The following is an 11,102-nucleotide window of genomic DNA, read 5'->3' as shown; positions in this document are numbered from 1 at the left end:
AACTTGGTAACAACTATGTAACAACAACTTGCATCTTAGCCCAATAGGCCGCCAGATGTCGCTATTATTCGTTTTACGGCGCTTGTCATCTGCAGTAATAGTGCCATCAGGCGGCCGGTTGGGCTACTTGCGGCTATATGCAGATTGAAATTATACAATGTAAAACGTGAAAATCCTTTGTGGTTCTTTTGTTCCATCACTGGATCCAATATTTATTAAATGGCATCTTATTTTGTCAGTCAACTCATTGTTGAAAAACAGAATGTTTATCAGCACAAAGGACTGTCCCATTAGATGAGATTGCTATGCAATGAGTGGTTTGGGAAGGGACAAGCATTTTTATTTTGTATTTTATTTAACTAGGCAAGTCAATTAAGAACAAATTCTTATTTACAATGACGGCCTACCTGGCCAAACCCTAACCCGTATGACGCTGGGCCAATTATGCACCACCTCTAAGGGACTCCCAATCACAGCCAGTTATGATACAGCCTGGAATCAAACCAGGGTCTGTAGTGATGCCTCTAGCACTGAGATGCAGTGCCTTAGACCGCTGCGCCACTTGGGAGCCCCTGTGTTTTGATACAGTTCTCATATGGTAACAAAGCTTATACCATGGCATCGTTGAATACTTGTTTCTGATTTGCTTGAAGGGCATTCTAGAGCTTACATTATTTCCATATAACGCACGGAATTCATGGGTTACGTGTATCGTCACAATAGTTTTTTGAACATTCGTTTTGGACAGATGCCCAACTGAGCATTCTACTCAATGTACCGTCAATGAGCACTGATGAAGATTGAATCAAAAGTGCATTACAGTGGCTTGGAAATACAATAACATTCAAAAGGAGGCAAATAAAAAAGTACTTAAGTAAAAATATTTATTACTTAAGTTGTTTTTTGGGGTACAGTGCCTTGCAAAAGTATTCATCCCCTTGGCGGTTTTTCCTATTTTTTTGCATTACAACCTGTAATTTAAATGGATTTTATTTGGATTTCATGTATTGGACATACACAAAATAGTCCAAATCGGTGAAGTGAAAACATTTTTTTTTTTTTTTTTAAATAACGGAAAAGTGGTTCGTGCATATGTATTCACCCCCTTTGCTATGAAGCCCCTAAATAAGATCTGGGGCAACCAATTACCTTCAGAAGTCACATAATTAGTTAAATAAAGTCCACCTGTGTGCAATCCAAGTGTCACATGATCTGTCACATGATCTCAGTATATATACACCTGTTCTGAAAGGCCACAGATTCTGCAACACCACTAAGCAAGGGGCACCACCAAGCAAGTGGCACCATGAAGACCAAGGAGCTCTCCAAACAGGTCAGGGACAAAGTTGTGGAGAAGTACAGATCAGGGTTGGGTTATAAAAAAATATCCGACATTTTGAACATCCCATGAAGCACCATTAAATCCATTATTGAAAAATTGAAAGAATATGGCACCACAGCAAACCTGCCAAGAGAGGGCCGCCCACAAAAACTCATGGACCAGGCAAGGAGGGCATTAATCAGAGGCAACACAGAGACCAAAGATAACCCTGAAGGAGCTGCAAAGCTCCACAGTGGAGATTGGAATATCTGTCCATAGGACCACTTTAAGCCATACACTCCACAGAGCTGGGCTTTACGGAGGAGTGGCCAGAAAAAAGCCATTGCTTAAAGAAAATAAGAAGCTAACACATGTGGGAGACTCCCCAAACATATGGAAGAAAGTACTCTGCTCAGATGAGACTAAAATTGAGCTTTTTGGACATCAAGGAAACCGCTATGTCTGGCGCAAACCCAACACCTCTCATCACCCCGAGAACACAATCCCCACAGTGAAGCATGGTGGTGGCAGAATCATACTGTGGGAATGTTTTTCATCGGCAGGGACTGGGAAACTGGTCAGAATTGAAGGAATGATGGATGGTGCTAAATACAGGGAAATTCTTGATGGAAACCTGTTTCAGTCTTCCATAGATTTGAGACTGGGACGGGGGTTCACCTGTCATCAGAAGCGGTGGTATAATGGTTCCAGACACTGCCACACTCCTCCCCAGAAAGGGAAAATAAGAGAGTGACTGGATTACAGACATAATGGAGCCCTTCACATGGTTTCACAGATGATTCACATATTACCAGACATGTAAAAGACAAGCCTGACCTCTCCCCTCTCTGGGCCCCAAGTGACTTTTCCCTGGAGAGAAAGGAAAATGCAACTGCCAACAGTATAGTCCAAAAGAAGACATTCTAATGACAAGCATAAAGATATCTAAAACATCTTATTCATATATGTTACCGAACTAATTCTGATTCAGCTACGACACACCTTCCAGCAGGACAATGCCCCTAAGCATACTGTTAAAGCAACACTTGAGTGGTTTAAGGGGAAACATTTAAATGTCTTGGAATGGCCTAGTCAAAGCCCAGACCTCAATCCAATTGAGAATCGGTGGTATGACTTAAACATTTCTGTACACCAGTGGAACCCATCCAACTTGAAGAAGCTGGAGCAGTTTGCCTTGAAGAATGGGCAAAAATCCCAGTGGCTAGATGTGCCAAGCTTATAGAGACATTCCCCAAGAGACTTGCAGCTGTAATTGTTGCAAAAGGTGGCTCTACAAAGTATTGACCCTGGGGGGGTGAATAATTATGCAAGCTCAAGTTTTCATTTTTTGGGGTCTTATTTCTTGTTTGTTTCACAATAAAACATATTTTGCATCTTCAAAGTGGTAGGCGTGTTGTGTAAATCGAATGATACGAACCCCTCAAAAATCTATTTTAGTTCCAGGTTGTAAGGCAACAAAATAGCAAAAATGCCAAGAGGGTGAATACTTTCACAAGCCACTGTATCTGTACTTTACTATCTATATATTTCACAACTTTTACTTTACTACATTCCTAAAGAAAAAAAAAWAAAWAATTCTCCATACATATTCCCTGACACCCAAAAGTTACATTTTAATTAGCAGGACAGGAAAATAGTCAAATTCACACGCTTATCAAGATAACATCCCTGGTCATCCCTACTGCCTCTGATCTGGCATACTCACTAAAGGCACATGCTTCATTTGTAAATTATGTCTGAGTGTTGGAGTGTGCCCCTGGCTATCTGTAAATAAAAAAACTAGAAAATGGCGCAGTCCGGTTTGCTAAATATAAGGAATTTGAAATGATTTATACTTTTACTTTTGATACTAAAGTATATGTTATTATTTACATTTACTTTTTGCTATCATTTTGATGCAGCCAGATTGACTTTAGATGCAGTATAAAGTTACTCCACCTCAAAAATTCCATTTGGCGAAGGGCTCGGCACACGCATACTCAGAATGGCAAATGAGAAATAAGTGACATCAGGCTATCCGGAAGGCCAAAGTTAGTTACTTTAAGGAGCAGTTCTCTCTCTGTGGGTCTAACCCCAAGAAGTTCTGGAAAARGGTTAAAGACCRYGAGAATAAAKCCTCRTCCRCACAGCTGCCCATGTCCTTTAATGTTGATGATGTGGTTGTTACTGACAAGGAGCACATGGCTGAGCTCTTTAATCACCACTTCCTTAAGTCAGGATTCCTATTTGACTCAGCCAGGCCTCCTTGCCCGTCCAACATTTACTAATCTCCCAACCCTTCTAATGCGACTAGCCCCGAAGCTTCTCCCGCTTTTTCTCTTGCCCCGTTACAAAGTTTCTCCCTGCAGGTGGTCACCGAGTCCGAGATGCTAAAGGAGCTCCTTAAACTTGACCCCAAAAAACATCTGMGTCAGATGATTTAGACCCTTTCTTCTTTAAGGTTGCTGCCCCTATCATCGCCYAGCCTGTCTCTCCTCTCTAGAGAGGTTCCCATTACTTGGAAGGCAGCCATGGTCCTTTATTTAGAGGGGGAGATCAAGCTGATCCTAACTGTTATAGGCCAATTTCTATTTTGCCCTGTTTATCAAAAGTGTTGGAAAAACTTGCCAATAATCAACTGACTGGCTTTCTGATGGCTACAGTATTCTCTCTGGTATGCAATCTGGTTTCCGCTCAGGTTATGGATGTGTCACTGCGACCTTAAAGATCCTCAATGATGTCACCATTGCCCTTGATTCTAAGCAATGTTGTGCTGCTATTGACTTGGCCAAAGCTTTTGATACGGTAGACCATTCCATTCTTGTGGGCTGGCTAAGGTGTATTGGTGTCTCTGAGGGGTCTTTAGCCTGGTTTGCTAACTACCTCTCTCAAAGAGTGCAGTGTATAAAGTCAGAACATCTGCTGTCTCAGCCACTGCCTGTCACCAAGGGTGTACCCCAAGGCTCGATCCTAGGCCCCACGCTCTTCTCAACAACAACATAGCTCAGGCAGTAGGAAACTATCTCATCCATTTATATGCAGATGATACAGTATTATACTCAGCAGTCCCCTCCCCGGATTTTGTGTTAAACGCTCTACAACAAAGCTTTCTTAGTGTCCAACATGCTTTCTCTGCCCTTAACCCTGTTCTGAACACCTCTAAAACAAAGGTCATGTGGTTTGAGAAGAAGAAGAATGCCACTCTCCCCACTGGTATGATTACTACCTCTGAGGGTTTCGAGCTTGAGGTAGTCACCTCATACAAGTACTTGGGAGTATGGCTAGACGTTATACTGGGCTTCTCTCAATACATATCAAAGCTGCAGGGTATGGTTACATCTAGACTTGGTTTCCTCTATCGTAATTGTTCCTCTTTCACCCCAGCTGCCAAAGTAACCCTGATTCAGATGACCATCCTACCCATGATAGATTACGAGACGTAATTTATAGATCATTGGATAAGGGTGCACTCGAGCTGCTAGATGTTCTTTACCATTCGTCCGTCAGTTTTGCCACCAATGCTCATTATACAACAACACATCACTGCACTCTATACTCCTCTGTTAACTGGTCATCTCTGTATGCCGTCGCAGGACCCACTGGTTGWTGCTTATTTATAAAACTCTCTTAGGCCTCACTCCCCCCTATCTGAGACATCTACTGCAGCCCTCATCCTCCACATACAACACCTGTTTTGCCAGTCACATTCTGTTAAAAGTCCCCAAAGCACACACGTCCCTGGGTCACTTCTCTTTTCAGTTCGCTGCATCTAGCGACTGGAWCGAGCTGCAAAAAAACACTCAAACTGGACAGTTATATCTCAATCTCTTCATTCAAAGACTCAATCATGGACACTTACTGACAGTTGTGGCTGCTTCACATGATGTATTGTTGTCTCTACCTTCTTGCCCTTTGTGCTGTTGTCTGTGCCCTATACTGTTTGTACCATGTTTTGTGCTGCTGCCATGTTGTTGTCATGTTGTGTTGCTACCATGCTGTGTTAGCATGGCTGCAAGACATGACATGTTGTTGTCTTAGGTCTCTCTTTATATAATTCTGTGGTGTCTCTCTCATCGTAATGTGTGTTTTGTCCTATATTATTATAATTTTTCTTAAATCTCATTGTAAATAAGAATTTGTTCTTAACTGACTTGCTTAGTTAAACAAAGGTTAAATAAGATTAAGAGGACACCGAATTTTAGATAGCTACCGTTAGCATTGCTAGCTATTTTTCACGGACTTTGCTAGCTAATGACATTGCCATGTCTTAAGTAAATTTGACGACACAATAATGCTGGCAAAGTTGTTTCATACTAAAAACTACTTTAGCAATGTCATCGTATTTCCAGGCACTATAGTGTAATTTAATCTAAATTTGTTAGCCTTCGTCCAGAATTACTGTGTTAATCACAACTTTAGGGCTCCAGAGGGCGGCTTGAGAACATTCATAACAATGGCAACCTATGAATATTTGCACGGTAGAATTCAATGGCTATAGTTTATTCTTACATGTTCTTTGTTTGAGCTGCTTTTGAAAGCAAACGTTGTTGAAAACATTATTGAAGTCGATTTTCATAATGGCAAGCTAGGACTGATGGTTTGGTTAGCTAAACTAGCAAGTATGTTTGTTTACTAAGGCAACTACTGACTGTAGCTATCTAGTAAACCTGCTAGCTACTTCTGTGGATGTTGAACACATTTCTACCAGCTAATGAGGACATTTCTAGAGGCAAATGTGTTGCCAGTAGCACAGTTACAGTCACCAACACTCTGGATAACACGAAAACAGCCTAACCAGCTCTGCTAGGGTGAGTAAAATGTTCAGAGTGTCTGGAAGTAGTTGGCAAGTTAGCCAACTTTAGCCAGTTAGCTTGGGTGCTTGATTGTCGTTGTGAGGTCAGAACGCTCGGATCAACCCTACTCCTCGGCCAGAGCGTCCGGTGTGCGCTCTGAACGCTCTGAGAGAAAAATGCTCTGAATTTACAAACGGACAATCTGACAATGTTCTGAATTTATGAACGCACAGAACGCACTCTGGCACTCCATAGTGAATTTGAGGTAATTTAGTAATTTACGAACGCACCCTAATTCCCTCAACCACAGGCCATTAGCAGAATGTGAGGATTTGCTAATATGAGTATGAGCCTGATGTCAAAGGGCTTTATAAGACAAATGAGTGGGCACCCAATTGCCTTGGGAAACGTCGTAGGGACATTGAGCACATGTTATCGGAGCGAGTGGACCTTGCGATATGAAATCCTGCCAAATACTTGACATATGCCAAAAGGATAATGTTTGCAAATATAGGTTGTGCTGGCAATCATTAAAACTAAACTAATGGATAGAAACCAATACAAAATTGAGAAAATAAAATACAGACACAGATAAAAAAAAAATTACATGCTCAATGCTTTGGACATTCTATAGCTCTACTAATCAACCTAATTTGAGAAATAAACTTGATCTAAAATATGTTCTGGAGGTACACATTTTCACAAACCATACATTACTCCTGATTTGAAATGTCCTAAACAGGATTTTGAAAGTGCTAATTATAAAATTATAATAAAGTAACATCAGAGTCAATGTCACAAGGCCCTATAAAACACACTGTTTAACAAGCACAATTTCATACATTACGCCATTGACATTGAGTGCCAAGTTGTCTCATAAAACAATCCCTTTCAACTATTAAAAAAAATATATAAATAAAATACAGTACCTAAATACAGTATAATTGTCAAATTACTGATTTGATACATACTGTATATATATGACAGTATCATGACATAGAAAATAAGTTAATAGACCATATTCGCCATTACGTTTCATGTTTTACTTCTTGTAGCTTCCAGAATAAATAAACAAATTGATGATTGCATGTGTAAACAGCAGTAAAATGTATTTATAGTGTTACAGTGGTGATTTGGTGAACAACATTTATGAGATAAGTAACCTTGCCTGAGACCAGAAGACTTGTGCTAGCTAATACCTAGGCTTTAGCTCAGTGAGCCAACACAGTCTTGTGGCATGCAGGAGACAGTGATGCAGTCTTTCGCACTAGTGAAATGTGTGGTGTGATTTAACCCTCTGCCTCTGATTCCAGTGAGAACAGGAGTGTGGTTATGGTCTGGGTCCTCCATGATAGACTGTAGTGCCTCCAGTCCCTCTACAGACACACAGACTACCCATCCCCACACTGCTGTCCTGCACATCGACAACTACACACCCAGGCAGACAAAGAGGGGGAGGAGGAGCGGAAAGGGAGAAGAAGTAAAAGAAAAGGAGGGAAGACAGAGAGTCGCACACAGAAAAAGAGAGGGATTACTTCCTGTTGCACAAGTTGACATAAACACCTAGTTTGCAACACTCTATACACACACACAATACTTACTGTTCAGGCTGGTCTCAATCAAGTCCTGTTGTTGCTCCAGGATATTAGGGATCCTAAAGTAGGCCACGCACCAGAGGTCAGACAGGACCAATCACAACAGGTCAGTTGTCAGGCAACGGTCTGTACATTCACAGATCTACAGTCTGTCATCTCTAGACCAATTCAGTCTACAACAGTCTTCCATGACGAGCGACGCCACATAGAAACACATAGCTCATCACTATCTGGTCTATTGATTTAGGTTATTTCTACCTGGCAGTAATGTTGTCTATTGTTACTTTCAGTCTTGCCAGGGAAATCTCAGCTTTGTCAATTTTTTTATATGCATGCACAGGTAATGTACAAAACACTATTTTTTCCTAACCTTTCCATTTGTGGGTTGCGTCCCTCTAGTACCTCCCTCAGAATCACCCGTCTGGTCTTGTTATTCTTTATGTCCACATGAATCACTGTCAGTAGAAACAAGGCATGGCTTACTGAATCACATCTGACACTCCAAGTATACACACCTGACCCAATAGAGGAAACATTTCAGAGTTGCTCCATCAAGCCTGTCAGTTTTTCTCTAGATACCTGATCGGAAGCTAAAATTCTACACTGGCATGGGTTCCATCAAGGACAATAACAGAGTATTTACACTGGGTGGACAAAACATTATGAACACCTGCTCTTTACCATGACCTGACTGAACAGGTGAATTCAGGTGAAAGCTATGGTTCCTTATTGATGCCACTTGTTAAATCCACTTCAAATCACTGTAGATGAAGGGGAGGAGACAGGTTAAAGAAGGATTTTTAAGCCTTGAGACAATTGTGTGCCATTCAGAGGGTGAATGGGCAAGACAAAATATATAAGTGCCTTTGAACGGGGTATGGTAGTAGGTGCCAGGCGCACCGGTTTGAGTCAAGAACTGCAACGCTGCTGGGTTTTTCACGCTCAACAGTTCCCATGTGTATCAAGAATGGTCCAACACCCAAAGGACATTCAGCCAACTACACACAAGTGTGGGAAGCATTGGCGTCAAATTGGGCCAGCATCCCAGTGGAATGGTTTTGACACCTTGTAGTTCATGCCCCGACGAATTGAAGCTGTTCTGAGGGGMGTGCAAGTCAATATTAGGAAGGTGTTATTAATGTTTTGTACAGTGTATGAGTGAGTGAGTCAGTGTATGAGTGAGTGACTGTGTGTATGTGAACACTCTCCATTATCCCTTACCATTGCTGTAGTTGTAGTGGCTGGTCTTGCCAGGTGGGGGCTTGGGCAGGGACAGAGGGGTCTCCTCAGAGGGAATGTCCAACAGGAAGTACTCTACAAACAGCCTGACCACGCTGCTGTCTGCTGCCGCCCAAGACTCAGGCCTCAGTGTCTGAGACACGATCTCCACACGCACACGCTCAGATTTTGGATTGGATTTTGGAAAGTCTAGTGGTTATTATTGCTGTTGTGGATCCCTATTCAGTAGGCTGATGATGGGTCTATAGGAACACACCATAGAATCTTAACTTATCAACCAGGGTAGTAATGACGGAAGTATTCCACACAGTCATGGCCCCATGAAAATCTTTGGTGAAGAGAGGTGTCAGTAAGTAATTGAACATTTTATAAAATGCATAAAAGAAAACAACACGCTCTAGTCAAAACATTGAAAGACTTAAATATATATAAGTCTTCTCTGTTGATATCCATTTCTTCAGACAACAGCTCCGCCTCAGATAGAAACAGATAGTGTTTAGGTGATGGACGGCTGGAACCATGTCTGTCTGTCTAACTAACCTGGGATTTGCCTGAAGGCTCCGCTCTCCTGTGCTCTGATTGGCTTAATGCCGTTCTCGCTGTCCAATCTGTTGCAAGGAGTGCACAGAAATAAATATTTTTTATACTTCCTAATATGTTTGAAGGGTCAGGTAGCCTAGCGGCAGGTAGCCTGGAGTGTTGGACTTGTAACCGAAAGGTTGCAAGATTAAATCCCTGAGCAGTTGAGGTAAAAATCTGTCGTTCTGCCCCTGAACAAGGCTGTTAACCCACTGTTCCTAGGCCATCATTGAAAATAAGAATTTGTTCTTAACTGACTTGCCTAGTTAAATAAAGGTAATTTTTTTTTACTGAAATATAAACTTCTACAATAATCAAAGTAAATTGTAATTTCAGTGTAAAATAAAATTCTAAGCAGATGATGTGAAAGGGACATACTTGCAGAACAATCGCTCCCATCCAGATGATCAGTAAGAAATATTTTTCTAGCTATCTTTCAAATTTTTCTATCCATCAACAACAATAATGCTGCTAATATTAAATTCGACATCATATCTCTACAGTGCAAACCCACACCATGAATGATTCATGAACACCTGTGTTTTGTTTTGTGTTTCAATAAGAAGAAAAAATCCCATCTGCCAAACTGGTTAAAGGCGATCAGTACCAAACCTCAGCATGAAGCAGATATACCTACAGCACTAGACGTTCGTCCAAACAACGGCGTTGGCAAGATAAACAATACAAATCTAATAAAAACAAACAAAGGCAACTAGACTTGTTGAAAAAAAACTTGTCTTTCCAAAGCTGATATACAGCTTTCACCTGGATGCTGCTGTTTTTTTCCTGTGATACTGGACCCTCAAGATCCAATGGCCTTGATATAAACACAACAAGCCCAATAACCTTGATACATTACTTCCTATCCAACGGTACTATACTCCTATCCTCTACGGACTGAGGTTCATCGAAGTGTACAAGGTAAACAGGCTAGGTTCTATCCTGTATCCCTGGTTCACCCACCTTCCGTCCGATGGAGGACTGCCCAGGAACAATGCAGTCATCACTGTCTGAGAGGATCGATTCAGTCTGATCCTCATCTTCTGCTGCTGGCGCCTCTTCTGCATTTGGGGGAGGGAGAGATGGAAAGAGGGGGGCGGATAACATGCTGACCAGACCGCTCGCGCACACGTGCGTCAGCGTGCGCATCTTGAATTTGTCCATCCACACCAGATGCGATCAGGACACGCAGGTTGAAATATCAAAACTAACTCTGAATCAACTATATTAATTTGGGAACAGGTCGAAAAGCAAACATTTATGGCAATTTAGCTAGCTAGCTTGCGGTTGCTAGCTAATTTGTCCTGGGATATAAACATTGGGTTGTTATTTTGCCTGAAATGCACAAGGTCCTCTACTCCGACAATTAATCCACAGATAAAAGGGTAAACCAAGTTACTTTCTAGTAATCTCTCCTCCTTCAGGGTTCTTCTTCTTCTTCGGACTTTATATGGCGGTTGGCAAACAACTCTAAGGTACATTACCACCACCAACTGGACTGGAGTGTGGACCGCAGTTCATCTTTCAATTACCCACATGGGTATATGCTCCTAAAAACCAATGAGGAGATGGGAG

This window comes from Salvelinus sp. IW2-2015, linkage group LG4q.1:29, assembly GCF_002910315.2.
Source record: "Salvelinus sp. IW2-2015 linkage group LG4q.1:29, ASM291031v2, whole genome shotgun sequence".
NCBI lineage: Eukaryota > Metazoa > Chordata > Actinopteri > Salmoniformes > Salmonidae > Salvelinus > Salvelinus sp. IW2-2015.
The sequence above is the reverse complement of the archived record's forward strand: the minus strand, read 5'-3'. Positions refer to the sequence as shown.